The sequence below is a fragment of the Stegodyphus dumicola genome, chromosome 6 (genome assembly GCF_044657685.1).
Source record: "Stegodyphus dumicola isolate Sdum_Otavi_A_Nest chromosome 6, ASM4465768v1".
NCBI lineage: Eukaryota > Metazoa > Arthropoda > Arachnida > Araneae > Eresidae > Stegodyphus > Stegodyphus dumicola.
Window position 1 is genome coordinate 207,744,961 of NC_140773.1, and position 24,853 is coordinate 207,769,813.

At 34.3% G+C, this 24,853-nt stretch overlaps 1 protein-coding gene across 9 annotated transcripts in view; it reads left to right on the plus strand.

The window, feature by feature from the left end:
- The window catches only part of LOC118190859 (rho guanine nucleotide exchange factor 28-like), a 565,987-nt gene that overhangs the window by 132,746 nt on the left and 408,388 nt on the right, over positions 1–24,853 (plus strand). Inside the window, exon 1 of one of the 9 annotated variants that reach the window (XM_085819418.1) lies at positions 219–576. The exons of the other annotated variants lie outside the window; for them this stretch is intronic. The gene's annotated coding sequence lies outside the window, so the exon portion shown is untranslated. Of the gene's footprint in view, positions 1–218; positions 577–24,853 lie in introns of those variants that run through there. 9 annotated transcript variants of the gene reach the window in all.

The window sequence follows — 24,853 nt, forward strand, 5'->3', positions numbered from 1 at the left end:
CCACCTCGTAAGAAGCGTTTTTCGAGCGTATGAGAAAGCTTTCTGAATCAGTTTCCCAAATCGTTTGATCAAAAGTAGCTGTAATTGCCGTAACTAGAGAATGGCCCCCGATCTCAGTAGGCGGAGTCTGGTGACGTTTACTCTCGTGCATACCCCCCTTCCCACGACTTCAAATCCACTTGAATAGTGGCCATATAGGCACACCTGCTTTCCCTCCGTACTTTCTGCCAGGTTGTCAGTTCGCCGCTGCAGACCTCTCGGAAGTTCAAACTCGAGACGGATATGTTCGAAACTCATCGGAACTAGAGCTAGTTTCGAAAACAGTCTCTCACACTGTTTAGATTTTTGGGTTTTATTTGTTGAATTTTTATTATTATTTTCCAAGCGAAGTGGACTTTTTGTAGTGTATGTACGCCTAACGCAATACTGATTACTACTGTGTATGCCAAACTTTTCCTGAGGATTGATCGATAGCTTAAAACGAAAAGTTTTGCTCTTGGAAGTTTTCCGTTGGTATTACCTGTTGCTCCGGATGAATCGTTTGTTATCTTTGCGCTGCTAAGGAAACAATATTACGTAAGTTCTTTCTTTTAAATTTCATGGAATTATAACAGTGTTATTTTAAAATGACGACAATGCATTTTTTCCCTATTTTTTAATCGTCTGAAAGACGTGTTATTGTTTGCAGTTAAGAAATTAAATCTTACCCCTTGTAAATAAAAATCAAAAATACAAGAACGCATTATTGCCAATCGACGACACGTAAATAAAGTTTTAGGAGTCTTTGATGTTGTGAATAATTTAGAAATGTTATTTTATTTGTAGTTCTAATAACAGTTTAGATCATGAATAGTTTTATATCAAAAGTGTAAAACAAACTACGTTTCGTGTAATATATCGAATGGAAAATTTTAATTTTGCCTTTATTTACTATCGTTTGCGTCCAAAATAAAATGGAATGGGGTTTGATGGAATTTTGCTGTGACTTTCAATCTCAGTTCTTTCTATATAACAACTTTTTTTTTAGAATTGTATTCGAATGAAAATACACTTTTTCTAAGATTTTGATCATTTTCTTTTTATATCATTTTACGTCGAATAAAGAAATGCTGAAACAAACGTCAGAGCTTTGAAGTTGGAGTAGATTTTAGTTTTATTTAGTAAAGATTTAGTTTTATGAGTTGTGAAAATAGTAGGTATTATTCTTTATTTAAGTTTCATTTGTTTATTTATATTTATTTACTTTTAAAGAATAAAAGCAAAATATTTCAGTGATTATTGTTTTTAAATTTTAAAATCAGAAGTATTTTATGGTAAACTATTCGAAGCGTCAGGCTGTAATCTGAAGATTTCATATTACGTGTTTTTTTTAAAAGTCAGTCATTTTAAATTGTTAATTAGAGATATTGTAGGCGGCAAAATTTAAAATATAGTTATATTAAATGCAGTTTTATAGCATTAATTTTATTTAGAACATTTTTACTGATGGTGTAATATTTCATTTAATTGGGATTAAAAGTATCGGTAGCATCTGTGACTCTAGGTTTATAAATGTTTGTAACTTTTTATTCAAATAGGTACTGAGTAGTACCGATGAAGTATAGATGTATATGTATCCAATGGTCGGCATAAGTTGGAAGTCATTAAAAAATCGTAATAGTTTTTCGATATTTTTTTACTTTTTAGCATTCCTTAAATTGCAGATTAATCAATCACTGTCCATTGAAATCAGGCAGAAGATCCTCATCTGCAGAGCTAATTGAATTGTTGAAATACTTTTTTTTAAACACTTGCATCAAAATCTGAAATTTGAATTCTGGGATAAAAGGTCTGTTTTGATAGGTATTTAATTTCGTATGTTTGCATACAGAGAAAGATCCAGTCCACTTCTTAAAGCTGCATATATGATTATTTTCTTCAATGCCATGGTTTGCCAACTTCGGTCGGAATATTTAGTACTGATTATTGATTGATTTATGCTTAGTTTGTTTAAGGTAATGAAAAAAAAAATTGCGATTGTTTATTTATAGAGTAATAATAAAGGTATTTATTTACCCCCCCTTTTTTTTACAAGTCTCTATTTTTGCTATTCGATTATAAATTTAATTAGGTATTAAAATTTTTATTTTTAAGTGCTGGTGCTCTGTTTATATGTTTATTGATTCCCATTCTTTGTAAAGCGAATATTCCAATCTGAAACAAAAAGGAAAAATTTTCTCCATCATATTAGTGTTTGGAGATGAGTTGGTAAATTTAAAACTCTTTTAACAGGTAGGATAAAATTCATCGCCTTTAAAAATCTTAAATAAGCTAATTTTTCATCGTTAATTTTAATTAAAATAAAATCAGTTAAGTAATCAGTATTGGTAAAAGTAGTTAGTATAAGTAAATTTACAGTAAGTCAAGTAAGAATTAGATTGCTTGAATTACCATAGAAATCTTTTTCGGATGATTTTCTTTCTGAATTGATTATCTATATTTTTTAGTTTGGAAATTTCGTGCTTAAGTAAGAATTTTGGAACTTGGAAACTTAAATAAAATGATAATATTTTTGTAAATTTATTTATTCACAGAGTGAAAATACGATTTTAATGGCTCCATTAAAATAATACCTTTAATACTTTAAAACGTAAATCGTTATATTTTTATTTATGCTGTAATGCGTATTTTATGTGTTTCCTTTTGAGAAATTTGCCGTCTTCCTAAGACTACCGCTTTTCTAGACTATTTCATTTTTCTCTGAACCGGAAATGGTAGGAAATTGTTGCATATTTACTTGCTATGAAGGTGCCAACAAGTTATGCAGGTCGACTAGTGTTCGTCAAGACAAAAAACGTACCAACGGTACTTCATCATAAGTTAGGATTTTTTAGTTTCGGATTTCTAATGTAAAGATTTTCTTTCTTTAAAAAACTGCAGTACTGTTTCCAGGCTCTTTTATTAATTTTTGCTGAATTATATTTAGCTCTGCTTGAGGGGAGGGGGGACTTCAAATGTTTGCAGGTAAAAATCAAATGCGATTCAGAGCATCTAAGTTATTTTTTGACTGCTGACTTTCTGTCGTAACTCTCTTTAAGGGGTATTTTAAAAACACTGCTTTTAAATATATGTTCCTTCTGATTATTTGAAACTGTAATAAAACTGGCCTAAGAATCGAGGAATTCAAAAGAGGTGCTTTTCCAGTATAGTCTTGCTCATATACCGTACCCAAAACACACAAAAACAATGGTTAAAATTCTTCTGATGTATTATTTCAAAGTTTTGTTTGAATTTCTGCAGATTGGATGAATCATCAACATTTTTTAATACTTGATATATCCTTTTTCCTACAGCCCACCAGCGGCCGAGCGGTAAAGACGCTGAACACTGGTAGTTCGGTCCGAGGTTCGAATACCGTTTGGCTGCATGGGCGTTTTCGTGGTTTTCTCCATGTGTAACGTGTATACGAGCCAGTTTTCCTTAGAAAGTCCTCCACGAAGGCATCCCTCCCTTTAGGCAGATAGCCCTCGTGTGCTTTGCCATAACCGAATAATCCAATCCATAATCCATTTTTCCTACAAGAGATAGTCATAATTTAACTAACACAATGTGAATCCTAATATTGAAACTGTGTCATTTTATCTGCTAATCGCTCGTGTGTCTGCTGGCCTATGAAACAACCAAAGCAGGTTAGTAGTCTTCGCTGCATTGTCAGACCAATACGTGATTTAAATGTTTAGGAGACAAATATTTAATTGGACTTGCGAACAATGCTTTCAGTGGACATCCTTCTCAAGTTTTCTCTCATCGCATTTCCTCATCGCCTTCTCTGTCCTCTTATCTTGTTAAACCGTTAGAATTGTATTTGTTTTCATTATTAAAGCTGTCTGTGGACCAATTTCGCTGTTTCAGAAGCAGATCACGAACCGTTTTATCAGTGCAGACCTCGCCATTAAAAAGCTTTGTATCATTCTTTCAATTTGCGAAATAATTTACGAATATTGAAGACATAATTCTACAAGACGAAAACAGGATTCAGAGATTTTTTAAAGAGTATAACTGTACAATTTTTCTGTTGTATAAAATTATTACAAACCTGCAAAGTTTTTTACCGTCGTACCCGCCTTTTTTCCCCATAAAACGCATAGGTTAACGTAGAGGGACACTGCAAATCCCCATGCTATTATAGCAAGCTATTTTTCAGACAAACTTACTTTGTAAGATTAAGATGGTACCTTCTTAGCTATCATAAAGTTGAAATAATCTTACCAGATAACCTGGCGACTTTTCTCACAGGCGTAAAAGAATACCAGCATAGGAGAAGGAAAAATAACCCTTTATTATTCGTCAAACTCTTGACATAAAATGTAAGCACGAACACCGACGACTTGCGGTGGAACTTAAGAATATTTCACAATAAATTCAAAAGATAAAAAGTAGTAGTGGACTAACAATTTAATTTAAGGCTAACGAGGCTGACTCAACAACCTACCCGGCGATTCATTTATTGAATGCCCCCAAAAAAAGGCGTATTAAAAAATCCGAGTAATAGCAAGGACAACTAGTAACGTACGTTGGCTAGCGAAATCACGTTCTGAGTAAACTAGAAGATTCGTCCGTTTAAATACTCATATCTCTTAACTTTAAATTTGTATCCTGGCATGGAAATGCGAGGGGAAGTTAAGGAGTTCAGAAAGGATAACAAAAATTTGAATAATTGGTTTTAATTGAACTAAGAGAAACTCTACAACTTTACGCAATTAATTTTGATTTGCCAGCATCCAGGAGTATTGTTGTCCCATTTCATAAATGCAAAGTTGCAAACGGCATGTACTATAATCTACCAAGTTCTGTAAAGGTCTTTTTAATTTGGAAATTTTAACGACTGAAGGCATTAAAGTATTATTGAAAAAGTCCATTTGCTTTTCCTAGAGCTTATTTGAGAGCTAATGTTCTGTGTATGTGAAATGATAGCTGGGTAAGAAAGGAGAAGATTGCACTTGTTCGAAGTGACAACCAGCTTCATTAATGCCAGAAAAACGTAAAACCATTAATGGGAGAATCAGCAGTAGCGACGCAGAAAGGTTAATGTACAGGGATAGCTTCGGTTTTGTTTACTAGTATTGGTTTGTGATCCGATGCGAGCCAGTCTTTCAGATTAAGCCCTTTTCTAAAATTCACCAATACTGTTTCTTGTACTAGAAAAATTTTTACAAATCTGCACTTTATCATAGAAGTATTCATTTCTTCTTGTAGAAAGAATACAGTATAAATATCTCTGCCTTGTTATTAATGTCATAAAATTCTCTGGTTATAAATGCAGTTTTTATTACGATGATAAAGAAGGAATACAGTATAAATATCTCTGCCTTGTTATTAATGTCATAAAATTCTCTGGTTATAAATGCAGTTTTTTAGCCTTAGCAGTTTTTATTACGATGATAATGAATTTTAATGTAAGCAAAGCAAAGCATTTTTGACAATATTTCACCAAGGTGAAGTTAAATAATATTAGCTTATGTTCTAATGAATTTTAATTGTGAAGTTTTCCTTGTTGCGCAGGTTCGAGGAGATGATCATCCTTTTAGTCCACTAACTTTTCTACCGATTGAGGACTGTGAATGCAAATCCAGTTTAAAATATAATTACAGGAGCTTTTAGACTAACGAGGAACGTACTTATTGATAACCCCCGATCTTAAATTACAAAAATATCTGAAGTTGGAACTGCGTTTGATATACCTTACGGCCCTAACATTATAGTCTAGCTTACTCAAAATCTGAAACGACGTACCTTAGTTTAAGACTTCCTAAATCTCCATGTGTCAGTTCTCTTTAACGATTACTATTGTGCTAAAGGTGTTACAACAATGTTATCAGAAGTGAAGAAAGAAGAACTAAATCATCGAAGCTGAAGGTTAAGTTGTAAGGTATTTCTTCCGCCTTCCTAGCGTGCCTTCGTGGTGTAGTGGTCAGCACACTGAGCCGGTATTTGAGAGGTCCATGGTTCGATTCCCGGCGAAGGCGTTGCTAATTTTTCATTTCTTCTGCCTCCAAAAATTACCTAATGTCTCTACAGTGGCGCCTGAACTAAAAGGGTTGTGGATGATGACTCTCCATATCCAGGATTTGGCGATTGGGTCCCCTAAAAACCCCAGTCGCCGTTTAACCCCAGTCGCCGGGAGTATGTAAGGTATTTCTCTCGCCTTCCTAGCGTCCCTTCGTGGTGTAGTAGTCAGCACGCCGGGTGCGTATTTCAGAGGTCCGTGGTTCGATTCCCGGCTAAGGCTTTGCTAATTTTTTATATCTTCTGCCTCCAAAAATTATCTTTGGAGGTTAACTACGTTTTGACTGTGCAGCTTGCGAAAAAAGAGCGTCCTGTATGTATTATCATATTGAATATTGCTAACCTGAAAAACACAAAAATTCAAAATTCGAAAGAGGGGTGGTACTGAATGCATGGTCATCGCAAGTGTCGGACCTAATTGAATTAATAAATTTATTAGAAAAAAAAATTAAATTATTTTCTAAATTTTATTAGGTATTTATTAACCAGAACTTAGCGCACCTCTGAAATGCCAGTTATTAAGAACTTATCTCCCGTAAATCGATTTCTTTGATATTCATTAATTTTGAGTGCTTTGCTTCACTGCTAATAATAAATGAAAATGTAGAGGAGGAACTTTTGTGAGTTCAGAAGACACATTACTTATCTGCGGAAACAGAAACACTTGATTTTAAAATTTTCCTAGGAGCTCAACGATACTTTAAGAGAGAAATGTAATTGACGCAAATTAGCAGTTTATCCGGCGCAGGTCAAATCGTGGTTTAGCGATTGACAAAGGTCTGATGAAAATCATTGTTAAATAGAGAATGCCTTTTAATATATTCAAAATATATTATAACAAAATATAAAATCTTTTGTTTATGTTTGATATTTTAAACAGTCAAAATATTACTTGAAAAAAAGTCTTTAATACAGTAAGTAGTTCTTCGGTTTATTATTTAAAATTTAAAAATATCATTGAGCTTTCATTGCCTGGTCAAGAGTAGTGAATGCGTTTTTTTAAAACAATTTCGTCCGCATGAAATTTTGTCTTAAATATCTTTCAGCGGTATGGAATTCAGCAGGTTTAAACTAATGAATCCCAGCATATTTGTCGCAGCGTGAGTTGCAATTTTGAAATTTATAGAATTTGCGCAGCTAGAATGTTTTTTCATCACTCTCTCGCTTACTTCTGTTATAAGCTTCTTGAAAGGGGAAAAAAAAAAAAAAAAAATCGCACCTTCCCTGAACGGAAGTTGGAAATACTGAAGGTGTGTGTGTATGGGAAGGGATATCTTGTCTCTAGACATCTGAAGTTGTGTGTGACCCGGGGGGGGGAGCTATATATGGCTCTAGAAGATACTAACTTTTAATAAAATATGATTTTTAAAATCGAGGAAATCGATTGTTAAATTTTCGGCAGCTGGATACGTTTTATACGTCTCAGGCTATACTAGTGGAAAACAAGCGTTACAACGAGAACAACACTGTGTTGTAATTTTAGTGGTATGAGGTATATCTATGATAAATGTGATGCGCCAAATAAAATAGACAGTGAGGTTTAGCTAGGCAACTGCATTATCAAATCAGATCGAGTTTCTTTCAAAAACAAACCTTTGCCAAGTATGGATTCCATTTTACTTGATTAATTTTCTTTTACTCAAAAAGTAACAGCTGAAGAATTAAGAGGTATAAAATGCCAAGGCGTACTTTAAGATATTTTAGATCGATAATGGAGTGATTAATATCTGAGGAACGCTTGCAGACTACCTTGAGACAAATATAGTTTTACGATTCGAAGGCCATTTTGAATAAGGCTTTCCATTCAGCGTCGGTTCATTTTCATAATTCGTTGACTATTACTAATAGCAAGCAGACCATAGCCATTTTGAGTAGCACTGTACAATTTTGCCTTACTTAATTTTTATGCGAATCGCATCATCTTTTTTTTCCCCCATCCCAAGGACACGCATTGATTCCGGTCTCACCTACTTGAATGTGTGAATGAAAAAAGGCAAAACAAATTAACACAAAGGAGATTTAGGAATTGCATGGAAGAAAAGGGCAGTAGGAGTAAAGTTTCTGCTAGGGATGGGCAAGCACTTTACGTTTACATAAACAAATGTTTGCGAAGCTAAATTATCCCCTTTCCCCTTGTAAATACGAATTTTATTGAATTATGTGTTGTTCTTTGCTGTGTTTTGTACTACGAAACTCTGGAGGCTTGCTCAGAATATATGTGGCGTCTCTCTTTCAGATTCTATTAAATAATGTTCTTATAGTTACTACAGTAGTGTAGTTCTTATAGTAGTAGTGGTGTTATAATTCTTATAGGTATTAATTATTTTAATCATCCTGAATCTTTGTATGTTGGTGATCTGAGTGGCCTGAGTCTAGGCTTTCGTGAAGTGTCTCTTTGCGAAGGCCACGACTGTGCAGGCGGAAGATCTAAGCACTTTTCTTAGTAAGCACTTCAGAGCGCGGGCGCGCCACTTAGAGGGAACATTGTTCCTGAAATATTATCTGTTAAAATTTGTGTTATATTTATGTGAATTGAGCATTTAATGCAGCATTTTATATCGAGGTTTGTTGTTCTTACTAAAGTAAAAATTGCAGGTTGCTGCATTTAGTTATGCGGGGAAAGATACTAAATTCTAAACCATATCTGAGTCTCATAGTATAATGCTGTTCTGTCGTGCATTTAAATATTTTGGTTTTACTGGCTATTTTGTTATTTAAATAAAACTGTGCCTGATTATCCATGCATTAATAATTAATAAAAATCACTTAATCGCACCGACCAACCGGTATAGTGCTAACTGCCATTGCTAACTGCCGTGCAGTAGGGCCCGGGTTCGAATCCCGAGAAGGCATGGATGTTTGTAAATGTATAGTGTCAGTGCGGCATGGCAGCACTGTAAATATGCGGCGAACCGAAAGTCCTCTCGTGTGGTTTGGTGGAAGGGGAGAGGGTGGGAGACCCTCGGACCCATTCTCCCGGGGTGCTCTCCATCAAAATTGGGGGTGGAACTGAGCTAAATCGCACTATCAACTGACTGATGCTCAAGGCTGTTGCCAACGGCAGTCGTAATCTGGCTCTCCTTGCCACGAGAAATTTTGTGGGCTTGGGCCTGACTACGTCAGACAAAGTGAGAATAAGCAACAACAACTTAATCGCGGTAACAATTGCTGAAAGTGAAGATCATGTCGTGAGTGTTTCATGTCTTCCTTACATCTTAATGTTCCAAGAATTTTAACTTTACCTTTATGCCTAACATTCCACGCTTAGATCCAGGCTCTTTGTTGCTGTAACATCTTATATTGCTGTATAAATCTATTCCTTTCTACCACCTTAATATTCGAAGCTTGCGTTAAAGCTTTCGGATGCCCTTTTATAGCATTCTTATACCCTTACAGTCTGTTCGTAAGTCCACGATTCCTATCTGTGTTGTATTTGATAATCATGCAGATGCAAGCTTTCTAGCACCGTAACATTTCGAAGTCTTACGTTCAGAGTTCTGATACTCTAACCCAGAAATTCCGAACCTTTGCCTTGCATCGACTCCTTTTGAAAGAACGGTTTTCTTCATCGACACCTTTATTTTTTCCTCTATAATATACAGCATAATCATAATACATCTAACTGCACATAATGAAAACAGTTAGAATGGGAATAAAAATGTTTGAAAAATTGTTTTTAGATTTATGTGTAATTATCGTTATTTTTAATTTTACAAATATAAGCAAATTTTCAGAAACAAAAATCGCAGATTCTGATTGTGCTAAAGTTTGATTTTAATTAATATGATGCCCGCTCTCCATGTATTGATGCGATAATGTTAATGCTTGGCTTAAAATTGCTTAACTTAATTCTTAAATCACCTTGTTCAAAAATATATAATCTGTTTCTTGCTTTCTGCAGTAAATTTTTGACTTGACTGAAGCCTGTTTTAACCTCGGGTAAAAAGAAGGAAATTTTGAGATACTTTTTTCGGATAACTTTTAAATTCTGATACTTAGGGTACACACGTGTTTGTTACGAATTGTGCTTGAACATTCTCCTTGAATGCACTTTTTATATCATTATATCAAGATCAAATATATTAAACATTTCTGTTAGCCGTGCTGGCGTGTTCAAACTCCGAAGTGAACATTAAAATTTCTTGTATGTTGCAGTGTATATTTTAAGAAAGTTTTGCGGTTCTTCCCCCTTTTTTTTGTGTGTGTGTTTCTATGTTTTACTATTTGCATTGTGTATTTTTTTGCATAAAAAATTAATATTTTTTAAAGAAGGTGTACTGATTTTTAAAACGTATTAAACAACTTTTGAATTCTTTCACTTTTAGTTATTATGTGTGATTTCTTCTTTATTATGTTATGTAGCTTTATACCAACAAACTGTTAATTATCAGTTTTACAGTATTAATTTTATTTATTTATTTATTGTTAGCCCAGAAGGGCTGTTAATTTCGTTTTGGCATTTTGCGTTGAAAACTTTAAATGTCGGTTCACATTTCAAACTGTTGCCGCCAAATATTACAGCCCTGTATTATATTTAAAGAAATTTAATAAAGAATCTACATAAATGTATGTATGTTTCTCGTATCGGGATAAAACGACGGTACCTAGAGCCATCCAGTTTTGAATAACGTACGTTTCCACCCGAATATGGGTATTTGGAATTTGTTTTATTACCTATTTCATATTTTGTAAAACTTTAACGAATTTTTGATTAACAAATTCAACGATGTCAGAGCGAGCAATGGCAACACTGTCCGGGGGGGGGACATTTTTATCTCCAGCGCGCGAGACTGTGTATCGGAAATTCTAAAGGTATGCTCATTTTAAAATTATTTTTCGATATTGCTGTTGAACTGAATTATCTGGTTTAAGTGCAAACAACATGATATTTAATAAATAAAGGTAACCCACAAAAGGTTAGTAAAATCTGAAAGCTTTCAGATTTTTTATTTATTTACTGAGGGGGATTTTCGTTCTACCGATGAGGCGTACGTCGATCACGTCGAGCGGTAAAGACGCTGAACACTGGTAGTTGGGTCCGAGGTTCGAATCCCACGAACGGGCTGGCTGCACGAGCGTTTTCGTGGTTTTCACCATGTGTAACGTGTATACGAGCCAGTTTCCCTTAGAAAGTCCTCCACGAAGGCCATCCCTCCCTTTCAGCAGGTAGCCCTCGTGTGCTTTGCCATAATTGAATAATCCAATCCATTTTGCCGATGAAGAATTCGTACGTATGCTGCTATCGATTCCTCTTTTAATATTGAGCCTCTTCAAAATTTCATCGACCTCCAGGATGTCAGTATCGGCTTCGTTTGGAACGGCTGCTCTTAGGATTTCTAAAGCATATATTCAACGATTAATGTGTTCATTATCTTAGACTGAAATTTCCATTGAAAGCGGCATATATAAGAAAAGACTGAAATTACATTTTGCTTATAAATTATTATCGAAGTGCCGGTTAACTAGGAAAGGGCTAATTTTATACTCTTGCAGAGAATTGATGGAATAAATTTAATTATTTTTGATCCAATGCTTATTTGAATTCTCCTTTGCATCATTTGCACGAAATTTTCTTTGCGGAAGTGCCTGGCTTTAGCCCTTGAAGTGAATAACCGTGAACAGACGCATTTTACTTCCGTGTGTTGAAACCGTGATATTTTTAAGCGAGCTGAATGACTCCTTCTTACAAAGAGTGTGAAAGTAAATGATAGGCCGTAAACTCCAAAAATCACGATTTTCCAATCATTGCATTGTTAGCCTCAGCTTTCTTGCTTAGAGAATAATGTACGAATAAATTAATCTTGTTAGGAACTTATTATATTTGATTCTGAAGAGCGGGCCTTATTATTTTGGTAGATATTATGTGTTTATTTTTTGGTTTTAACTATTTGTTTGTTGGAAAAACTATTTCTTTCTGAATTTTTAGTGTTGGGATGTGCTTTAAGATCATTATAGATACCTTCGTTAGGAATCAAAAGTATTTCGAAAAAGCAAAATAATGATCTGACTCGTGGAAATTCCTGAATAACAAACAACGAGCAAACTAATATTCGATGCATTGCATTCTCGCACGCACTGGAACTCATTAAGAAAGGAATCCGGGATGGCGCGTCGCGTTCCAAAATACTTCTTTTTCGATATTCGTCTTGCATGTGATTGATAATTTTTTTTCTAATATTATTTATTTGCTCGAAATCAGTTTATTTGAAGCATGATATGAAGCGCTTGGAATATATTTATTGCATCTCCCCTTTCTTTTATTTATTTGCCACAAGTTAAATGTATGGAATTTTTCAATCGAAGTTTTTTTAATGTATTTTGTTCTAGCACGAGGTACCTACCACCTACGTGATTAAATTCTGAAGAAATTAGTTATGAGGAGGATGGAAAGTAAAAAAAAAAAAAAAAAGACAAGTGAAAAAAAAAGTCATGTAATTAAAATGAACAAAAGTCAACCTGTAAGTGAGTTGACTCACTGCAGGTGTTAGTTAATTTTACTTCTATTCTGCGCAGGTGCTTTATTATTTTCAGTTTAAAATACAATAAATGTAGAGTACCTCTGAAGAAAGTGGCTGCTTTGTGTTGAATAAATATATGTTGTAGTGACCGAGTGTGTAAAACAACTGAATACTGGTAGTTCTACCCCAGTTCGGATGCTGGCGAATTGGTAATTACATAGGTGTTTTCTTGATTTTTTGCACATGTAACGTGATTACAGTTCCTTTAAGGAAGTATTCCGGCTCCTTCCACCCGGAATAGTGGTTAGTGACTCTGACTGCCGTGCCGAAGGGCGTTTCAAATGCCGGCGAAGGCATTCATGTTTGTAAATGTATAGTGTTTGCGCGGCATGGAGGCACTCTAAATATGCGGTAAGTCCTCTCGAGAAGTTGGTGTTAGGGGAAGAGGATGGGAGACCTTCAGACCCGTGCTGTGCTCTCCATCAAAATTGGGGGTGGAACCGAGTAAAGTTGTTCTCTCATCTAATCATCATCACGTGTGGTGTTCACCAGTGTGCCAACGACAGGCGCAGTTTTGCACTCATTGCCGCGATAAATTGCGTGGACTTGTTCTGATGTTACTGTCAGATAACTGAGATAAGTCGTAACAGGTACAATAGGTATTTCTGGAACGCGTTTCTCACCTTAGATAGATAGCCGTCATTTGTTTTGCCATATACAGGTAAACGAATGATTAAGTTGATTTATTTATTTATAACAGCAAAAACTCTGCAATGTTGTTTTTGTGAGGAGGATCCTTTCGCAGAGAATATTTTGAGAGAAACTGGGTATTGGTATTCAAGTTATACATGGGTAAACACCGCGAAAATCCCATACTGCCTGTCAGTTCCGTCTCTAGGAACCAGACTTGAAGCGAATTTAACAATATTTAGAAGTGATTCCTTCTTTAAGACAAGGAAGAGTTGAAAATAAATCTATGACATCAGACATGTGAGTACTCTAGAACGATGAGTATTGAAACCAATATAATAATCTAAAACTGGAAGTATTATGATTATAGAAGGTATCAAGGAAATCTAATCCCAAAATTAAAGATTTTTGAATAATTCTAACAAGCGAAAAATTGAACAAATGATCCAGAGACCAGCATCGGAAAATTCGTGAATTTCTCTTTTTAAAATGTAAGCTTCAGGTTCTGTTAAGAAAAAGCTATAGATCTATCTTAATTGCCACGAAGTATATTAAATCACATTGATAGGGGAGGCAAATTAGTAAACGTAAAAAACTACTTATTGGTCAAAAATTAAATAGAAAAAGCATGAAAATTACCATTTCCTCTTTAATGTTTGCTTTTTTCGTATGATGAAAGAGTCTTGTTTTAAGAAGTTAAGTAAAGTTGTCTTAGAGTAGTCCTTAAGAGTTAAGAAATGTTTTTGAATTTTGATGAAAAATTTATTCGGGTATGCATGTTTAAAAACAAAGTTTCGTTATCTTTTATTAATAACGTTCTTATTTTGCAGTGATTTTATTCTGATTATTTAATAGTGTATTCATTTTATTATTAATCCTATGGTTAACCTTGTTACGAAATGACCTTTTTTTTATTACTAAGAATTCATATATAATTTCTTACCTAGTGCTGTTCATTTTACACTTAGTTTGTTTTTGACCGGTTATTTTCATTATTGATAATCTGTTTAATGATTAGTGATGATAGTTAATTTTGTAATGAAAGCATTCAGCACTGTTACTGTTTTTCTGTTACTCCGCTGATGATGCTTTATTTCTTACTGCGTTTTTGTACACTTGGTGATAATTTATTATTTATTACCTTTCTGTTAATGGCGTATTTGCTTGTGCACCGTTATTGTTGTCGTTAACTATCTTTTATGCTAAAAAATTCTGGATTTATAGCTGTTAACTGAAAGAATGTCATAGTGCACTATCGCCTCTGCTTAATTGCCAATGAAATGATGCTTCGATTCTTAATATATAATTTTTTGCATTTTACGGGTTTGTAGATTTGGAGTGATTGACTATAACAGTTGATGAAGAATCAAAACACAATTTATTCGTCAGTATTACACAGGTGAATTCCAAAGACGCGTTTACAGTCGTCAAAGAACTACGATCAACAAGCTGAAGCAATCAACAACACAGCCTTCAGGCTACTACGTTGAAGACAGCTTTTTACGGCAAAATACAGCTCCCTACTCGTTTCAGACCAGGGGTTCTTGTTACGAAGTACTATTGTAATTAAAAAATTAATTAATTACCTCCACATCTTCGTTAATAAAATCTGAGTTGGATAAGAAAAAAGCATACGGTAAGCAAAGTGTAAAGAAAAGCCGATGGGCTTAAAGTACCGAGATCGAAGTCCCATTCGTGGACGAAGTTAACTGCTTTATGGTTAGCTACAAATGAGAGGAGCGATTAGCTCACCACGGCGCGCGCACAGTAGTCAGAATGAGTTAAGAGTCAAACTCAAAACACTATCACTAAACTCCAACATACTTTAGATACTCCTCACTGTATACTCCAACTCCGCGCACAGGCGGGATATATGTAGCTTTTGACTTGCCTTCAAGAACATTCTCCGGACAAACGGTGAGATTTCGTTCTAAAATGTTCTTGCTCCATCGCAAATTTTGTTGACAAATGAGCGATTTCGTGCCAAATCTGGCAACCCTTGCGAGGAAGCTATTTTACCGCAGCTGGGTATTTCGTAATCATATCAGTCTTTACAGTTTTGCATAACGGTCAACTCTCCCTGTTCTTCATCACATCTCCCCGTTAGGTCACGAATGTCCCAGTTTTTAATTTTTAATTTTTGTTAAGGAAAATGTTTCTTACCAGTAAATAAATTTATTTTGGTAATAAAATTTAAAAGTTTTGCAAAGTTCATTCTCCCGTCTCTAGTAATTTTCTCCAGGATTTTTCTTATTAAATTTTATTTGATCAGAATCGTCTTAATATACCGTAGACGTCTGTAGAACATTTTATGAAGATTCAACCAGTGTTAATCAGTTAGTATGCATGTAAAAAAAAAGACCCAGTTGTGACCGGTGTCGTGTCGTGTTATGCAATTAATGACACTCAGATTAATTTACGTTTTGGTTTATTCACAACACACTAAGTAATACACTTTATATACACACATTAAAAAAAATTGTATCAAGAGGAATAGAATCGCTGATTATATAATTCGCTGAACTAAAATCCGGTCTCTCCCCCCGAAATCCAGTTTCCAACTAACTTTCTCCTTCGCCTAGAGGGAGCTACTTACTTTAAAGATTAAAGTTTAGGAGGACCAGACGCTGCAATACATTTAATTCTATTTTACATCAGTGTGTAACACATTTACTAAGTTTATTCACAAAATAGTAGATACATTAATTATCAATTTTATTTTCATTGTTAAGTACTTTGATAAATTAAAACTTTTGTTTTCTTCTTCAGGTTTTTCTCAGTATAACAGTGTAAGAAAATTACAAAATGAAATTAAATTAGCTAAAGAACATAATAAACTTAGGTTATCTATTTAAATATTGATATATTTTGCATCGGAATCACATAATAACCAGTTCACTAAGTAGAGTCATATATTAAAAAAATGTATTTAAGTGAGTTGAGTTCTTTTGAAATGTCGGTTTGAAATGTTCTTTTGAAAGCCCAAGAAACTCCCGTTAACTGCCCGGTTTCTGCGCGAAACTCTGGCGCATGCGTAATTTAACCTTGATTTCATACATTGCGCTTCTCGTATTCTCTCACCTTTATTGAGGTATCAGTACAGTTGTCTGCTGATATAATTAAGCGTTATAAAAATGAAAAAAAAAGGTATTTCATTGAATATTTATTGATTGTCATACGGTTAAGTTATTTGGTTTGGCAAAAGACCTATGTGCCTACGAGGAAGAATGTCTTCATTGAAGATTTATTAAGGGAAACTGGCTACGAATAATATTGCATGCCAGGAATTCAATGAAATCTTCATGCAGCCAGTCCCGTCAACAACTGATATTGAACGGGGCGATATGCTGGTTTCCAAAACTTAACTCGCAGTAAACTTATTTATGTGAAGTGCTCATGGCTTTAGATGATATTGTTATAGCTCTGTTACTTTTACGCGTAAATTACTCATTGTGGTAATATAGAATAATCACAAAAAATTTAATTTAATGAGGCTACTTAAAAATCGCTGTTACATGTATATTGAATTGTTTACGTGCATCATATTTTGAGATCTATGTTTTCCTTTTTTTTAAGATGTCTAACTTTCAGTCCGTTTCTGTAGCTGTAACAAATCATTTATTTTACAGCTGCAGAATGGAGGAATGGAATAACTGCACGTAGGGGGGAAATAGAAAAAATAGGCCGGAATTGTTTTCTCTGCTGCGTTTTCTCCGGATTACTACCCGGAAGTCAATTGGCTTGCCAGATGCATATGTTCTCACGAGGCCTGGATATTATGTGTACTATTTTAACATTCACGAGCAGCGTTCAGCTTCATCAGTTCACCAAGGTTTTCCCTCTCAGCTTTGGGAAAAGGGAAATGAATAAACAAACATTCCAGAGACTTTTTGGCGTGAGTTTTTTCGGCACTTGGTCTCGCTTCTTCCCCGATCGTCGTGGTTCGGAAGGTCTTGGTAGAGTTTTTTTATGGTTCGGAAAGATTTTTCAAGCACCAAGATACCATTCTCAGACGCAAGAATACTTTTGTGTTTACTGGCGATGCGCTGCTTGTCGGTGAAATTTTCGCAAAGATTTAACATTCATTAAATGTTATAGATATAAAATTACCAACTGTATCGGAAAATTCGGTTTAGTCGGTATTTAAAGAAAGGAGATAAGTTATATTGCTTTAGGATAATCTCATAATGAGATCGGTTCGGATGAATTGTAAATTTCGAGGAGGCATGTAATTCCAAATTGTATTATTTGGGAAAAGAAGGAGAAAAAATCCTTAACCTTTCTCCGCGGGATTTTTTTTTTTTTTTTTTTTAAATTTATACAAAAGCTTTTCTTTCAATTACTTTGAGTTCTATTTCATAATTCCAGTTAAGATTACTACTGCTTATTATTATAAAAATAGTCTTGAATTAACTTGCATAAAAGCGAAGGTGTCGCGTTACAAGTATCTTTTAAATTTTACTATATAAATTGGCTTTTCACTCAAAATTTCTAAAGAATCTTGTATTAGCGAAAATGCTTCATTCAGAATGAGTTCTTTGATACTCCACTTTGGCTATAAAATCCCATCACTTCACGGAACTACATTTTTGGCCTAACTTCATTTGCCAGTTTCGGGAATATGTAAGAAAAATAAAGAATATGTAAAAGATTAAATTAGCAGCGTAAATTAATTTCCCTTCTCTATTCTAAAAATAGCAACATCTGTTTGCACTGGGTCATTTCGAGAAAAATCTATGTCATATGAACTCTTACGTAATTCTGGTGATGTAAATTGAACTAAAACTCAAGTAGCCAATAATAATTTTACAGCAATATTAATTATCCAATCAAAATGCTTCGAGAACCAAAACTAACTCAGTTTGACTTGGAATTTCATCCTGAACATTACGCACTTACTTTCTACGTTTGTCCTTAGCTGGACTGCAGTCTGTCTGCTTCTTCCTTTTTTCTGCAAATATATAAAAAATGTAAGCCCATTGGAACAAGCACATTTAATGTGCCGACTTGTGTGTAGCCGTAACATGTTGCTGAAAATAAAACTGAAGATTTAATCTGCCTTCGCCTCCAATTTCCGTCATTATGGATCAACGCTTCTACGCCATCAAAATTCCTGCTCCTGGATATAATATGTATATAGTATATAACAAATGTATAAAGCGGAGTTAATTCCTAGTACAGTACGTAGAGTGCTCCAGAAAAATTGTTTGTATGCCTTGCATTTAAATGTTTATTCTTTACATTTACAGTTAATTGCAGATTTTCATAAGTTAAAGAATTTTATGAAACCTTTTTCAGTTATTGTGGATGGGGGAGATACCTGTGAAAATTGAAGATGACACTTTGTGTAATCATCGTAGAGTAAAAATTTTAAATATTCATTTTATAATCTGTTATTTAGTTAGTTCACTAGTAGTGTTTCATTTTGGTTGGAATTTAATGGCCAATTAACTAAAATTCAAATTTTGTACAAACAATGTTGGTCGATGATAATGCAGTATGATGAAACAATTTTTCAAAATTCTATTTAGAATTATTTTATTTTTTAGCGAGTTTTATATGTATGTATACACACACATGTACATCTTTCCTTGCAAAATTCGAGGAGTTATTTGGGAACGATTAAACTGACGTAAGCTATTTTCCATCTGAAAACTAATTTGAGCAGCGGTCATTTTTCGAAATGAAAGCAACTTGTTTTGACGATAATGGCGTCGTCTTAAGTAAAACAGCATTCATCGTTAAATTTGCTGTTCACCCTTTAAAATAACTATTTAACGCGTGGCTGCAAATTTTGCACTTCTCATATCTAATGAAAGCATAATTAATATTTCACTAATTAAATTTTAGCTTTGCTGGGCCGATATAAAAGCTTAGATTTATTTATTTATTTATTTATTTTTTTTTTTTTGAAATCTTTCACTCGCAGTCTTGAAATTTTACTGATAAAATTTTGTATTTTATTTTCAAGAAACTCACTAATTGGCATATATCGTAATAAGAATGAACTACACCAATAAAAATTATCTTGGAGATTCTGTCGCCCAAGTCACTAAAGCATCATACTTATTAGTTTGGAATTAATACTGCGTCGGGAAGCAACGCGGTAATTTTATTATTATTATTATTTTTTTTTTTTTTACAATTTATTAATGGCTTCTCCACTTTTAGTGTGGAAGGCTATTTTTGATTGGTTAACCAACAAATTGTGGCAAAATATCCGAGGGCTGTCGGCCTTATGAGAAATGCGTTCATAGAATACTTCTATAGAAAATTGGTTTGGAATCGTGTTTTCATGAAGGTATCTAACCCATACGCCAGGAGCAGAACTTGGGAAGCCGCCCAGATGGTATAATGGTCAGGGGAGCCTACTGCTGTTACCGAAAGACCCTAATTCGAATCCCAGAGAAAGCGTGGATGTTTATAATTGTATAGTGTCTTTGCGTCATGGGGGCACTCTAAATATATGGCGAGCCGAAAGTCCTCTCGTGTGGTTTGTTGGTAGGGAAGATGGGTGGAAGACCCTCGGGCCATCCCCGGGGTGCTGTTCCTCAAATTGTAGTGGAAGTAGAAGTCCAACCTCCTTGAGACTGTGGCAACCATTCTTCCGTGAAATACATAGACAAGACAACAAAAGACAAAGCGGGACGAACTACGAATTAGCCGAATTTTTATCCACTTGACATCGGTGGATGCCGGGCTGTTGAAACATATTTTAATCTACCAGTACATCTCTGGTCGTCATGTACAGCGAAACTTTTGTGCAACATTTGTACCTTTGTACAGCGAAACGTACCTAAGAGACTGACTATCCATGATTGTAGACAGTTTGTCTTATGTGTCCGACTAGTATAGGGAAGTAGTTTGCCTTAGAAAACATTACTCTTTGTCGTAATAATTACCGTTATTTAATTATGTTCTCGAAAATACTGCTCACATTTAGGAATGATCACCTAAAAGGTTTCTGCGCATTAGTTTCTGTTCTGTCAAAGTTTAATATATATATATATTAAAAAGGGGGAAAAATTGTAAACGCAATAAAGTATGTGAGTTATTTTAGAAGTCCCATTAAGATATTCTGAAATAAATGTGTGGTGATCTCGTTTATATTCTAACGAGCGCATACGCCTGCTAACCTAAATCTGTTCTAATTAGGTTTAGGTGGTTGCGTTTAGTTTCGAAGTTTTAAAATGGGTTAGTATTCCGTCGAAGAAGAGCATTGCGTAAGCTTTAGGTAGGAAAGTATTGTACTATTCATTTTATTTTGTAGTTTTCATCGTGACAAAGTTTATTTTTGATCTTAACCCTTCTCTCCTACATTGAAAATTAGCTTTGTTTTCAGTGATGCAATTTCTTGTGGACGCATAGTAGGAGTAAGTAAAGTATTTTATGTGTTGGGAAGAAGAAAAATGCTCCCTTGTTTAGAAATTTTTTGAAGTGTTTATTGTGTTTCAGTTGTTCTGTCTGATGTAGAGAAAGGAAATTAAAGCATTCTGAAAGAACTTTGATGACATGTGCGTTTCGTGAGTCCGATTTGCCGCTTTCTTCATATATTCAAAGTATGATAGTCACCCACAGTTCAGTTCTGTATCTTGAGAAGGTTATAAGGTATTTTCTCACTCCTTTTCGTATGCCTTCGTGGGCTAATTGGAAGCATATTCGACTCGTATTCGAGAGATCCAGGGTTCGAGCCCAGGCGAGAGCAATGTACATATTTCATGTCTCCTCTCAAAATAACATAATGACTCTACAACGTTACCGCTCATATAACAGTTACGCGACTTGAAGGAGCGATGTATGAAAGAGAAATGAAGCTATGTAGAAGCAACTGCCGTTGGACACTATATATATATATATATATATAATGGTCCGATATCGGCAAAAATGGTAGTGTCCAGTGTTTTTTTTTTTTTTTTTTTTTTTTTTTTTTGGGTACTGTACGCAGTCGGCATACTTAGTAAGTTGTTAACCCTACTATCTGAATTATTAAACAAATATGTTACCTAAAAATAAAATAGAACTGAAGAAAATATAAAGATTCAAATGAGTTTAAAGCATGTACGCATTGTATAAGTTGCACTGAAGCAAAAAAAAATTTTTTTTTTGAAATATATAAGGACAGTTTTACATATCATTAATAGCGTATATATTGGTACAGTGTTGAACAAGATGAAAAACAGTATCTGAATAAGTGTCGCCCAGACGGTGTAGTGGTTAGGGAAGCCTGACTGCGATACCAAAGGGCCCGGGTTCGAATCCCGGAAAAGGCATGGATGTAAAATTAGGAGTGGCCAATACCGTTGTAGGCAATAAAAAGTAGAAAAATGCTATAGCTACTATCAAAAATATAACCTTTGGCTTCATAAATCTCTTTATAGTATTTGTCGATTTCTTTAAAACTATGCCCACTGGCTCAGCGCAAATCTCTTCGCTTCTCCTTATGATTCCTTTTAATTTTGTTTTTTCAAATGTAGAAGTCAATAATAACTCATTTAACTTTTAATAACAACATCGAAGGTCATTACGTGCTTTTTTTTAAAAAAAGATGCAATTAAATATAGAATAAGATATTTTCTCTTATTTTTGTTGTAAACTTAAAACGTTGGTAAAATTGTCTGAACTGCAGAATGAAACTTGGCAAATTTACTGAAACATGAAAAATGGAAATTTTTCACTTTTCACACATGAAGTTTATCCAGAAAGCGGATAATTTAGATTCAACGGGGTATGCCGTCGTTGAGGTCGAAACAGCGGGGGTGAATGTTTCGTAGGTGCTTTCGTGGATTAGTTGAGTTCTTGAGTGAGAGAGATCAGAATAAATCCGAAAGAGGAAAAGAAAATTCAGTGTGTACGAGTAACATTTAGTCACAGAAGACGGTTTTAATGTATTGTTGTTCGATGTTGCAAAAAGGCGGAAGTCCGGAGTTTGTTTCGCTAATATGAGAACATAATAATGGTGTTGAAAGAGTTATGTTGTCACTTTTTTAACTTTTCTTCTTCATTGTTAGAATATCTCTATTCTTGTTGCTTTACTTCTGAAGGTTATAGCAACTTCGCTGTCTTTTTGATGTTATAGTGTTGCATAAACTCTGTTTGTGGACCATGCATTTGAGTTTATTTGTGAATGTCTTCAATGGAATATATCTTTCATTTTTTTGTCTAGGAGACACTAACCTTTAAAAATTCAGGTTAAAAAGTGTTTCTCAAAGCAGTATCTATGACGGTATATTATTTAATACATTCGTTTCAGATTCATTTCCCCCATTGAAATCCCTCATATCCAAGCCTTTTTTTCTTTTTTTCTTATTGAAACATTTTCTAAAACCGTTGTCGTGAAATTCCTTCAGGATTATCAGCACATTTTCTTTCATTGCATTTATTGTAGAAATAGATTCAACTAAATGAAACAGTGACTAAGACGCGGCAGTTTATAACTCTGAGAATAGGAAAAATGTCACAGGTGTCATATCTGATGAATTTGGAGCTTGCAGAATGAATTTTAGCAAAATTTATATTGTGAGTAGATGCAATGTTTCGCTTCAAGATCCAAAAATTATCTCGCTACAATTCGGACTTTTTTTTACGAATTCCTTAATGAAAATGCCGCAAATACTCATGTAACTTCTTCATTAACAGTTTAACCAATTGGTAAAAATTCAAGAAATTCACAGTCGAAGGAAAAAGTCAGCATAACCTTAATTTTTGATCAATTTTGACGTCATCTTTTCGGTTTTCCTTCATCTATAAGCGAGTGCCATTCACATGTTGAGCTGTGTCTGTATCAAAAGTGTAGCCTTATGTTTCATTACCTTTCATAATGCGTTGAAAAAGCCGTTCCTGGGCCTAACGTTGTTTTTGGAAAAAAATCAAACCTTTTTTTCAACAACTCGTTAAAGCTACGCTGCGCAAATATAAACTACTTTTTCAAAATTGCTCACAGAATCCAAATGGCATTCGAACTTCTTCAATGAGATCTTTAATTTCTAACGTACGATTGTTAAGAAATATATTAACGTATGAGTTGAAAGGAGACCTGCTAGAGCGTGGTTCATTTTTTACGCAATCTCAGCATTCCTTTAATATTCTATACGATATTATAATATAGACTTAAATCTCTTGTTTTTGATAAAATACTGCTCCTAAAAGCTTTTGCAACATTTCAGATGTTCTTGTGACAGAAATTACGTAATGAGAATGAAATGTAACGCATTTTCTTTGCTGAATTATTTTTGCAGTCACAGCAAAAATTCTTTATTTGTCGGTAAAAGGAAATCAAATATGTTTGTCACTACTTTTTGATGAAGGATCATTGAAACTTTTTTTTTTTTTTTTTTTTTTTTTTTTTTTTTTAAGCTTTGGCAAGCAATTTCTAGCTTTTGTGTAATTTAAATGAATTGTTTGCAGTATTTTTAAATCAAACTAGTAAAACGAAAGTACTCTATGTATGTACACTGTGTATTTACGTGGTAATGCGCCATGTGGCATAATTGTCGAAAGACGATTTCCTCAACTTTCAACAGTCATTTGGAGCTTATAATACAGAAAGACTTCGGATTGGCCACGCCAGAAATGTTAGAAAGAGTGCTACAAAGGTTTGAAGGTCATAAATTTTTAGTGTAACCCCCAGAAAGTAGGTTATCTTCAAGAGTGAGAATTTCTGCTATGTTTCTAGATTATGACATCTAAATAATAAATAAATATTCGTGAAAGGTAGTTTGCTTTAAAGTTTTAAAAATTATTTATTTCTAACATGCAATCCACTTCGTTGCTATACGAAAAATGAGATTTCGTAGTGCTAATGTATTGAAACAAAGTTTGTGTGTGTATAAGAATTGGTGTATTATGATGACTCGCTAGCGTACAAAGCAAAATATATATTAGTTAAAAGTTCTTTGAGTAGAAGAAGCTAAAGCTGCATGGAAACAGATGTGATGCAAAGACTATGGGAAAATAGGGACTTTAAATATGATTGGCCATTTTGAAATGTACCATCTTTGTTCGGCCACTGTGTATTTCTCGGCAGTAACATAAGAGAGAATTTTTCATTACTTTCTGAAGCTTAAAGGCTTTTTCTGTTTCGTGATCTCCTGGGATGTTTGTTGAAGCTGAAATGTGGTTATTCTTGGAATCTTTTTTGAATTAGTTTAATAATCTTTCTTTTTTCTTTGCTAATAATCTTTCTATTTTTAAGTGAGCACTTCCTGTTCAAGAAAAATTTATTCATTAGTTTATTTATTAGCGATATTCAGTATTAATTCGCATGCAAATGTTCCAGTGCATTTTATTCTTAGATGTCAGTGACATTTGCTTTCATACTTTGTTGCAGCTGTAGGAAGTTTCAGAAATCAAGATTTTGCCTTGTATATTTGTGAATCCGTGAATATTTCTGAGCACTGATGATCTTCAATATCCATTATTGTAGTTCATCTTTCTATGTGTGGACATCCCTCGCTCGCTTGGCATTTATCTTTGATAGTGCAGTAAACCTGTGACGTCATGAAAGCATTAATACTGTGATCAATGAACCTCGTGAAGGCGATTTTCTATTCTCACGTTCTGCTTCGCATAGTCATTTCTGTGCAGTGGATGTATTCTTATTTTTCGGTTTTATTTCCATATAAATCGAATCATTGGGTTTATTTATGGGCCATTTTGATTTG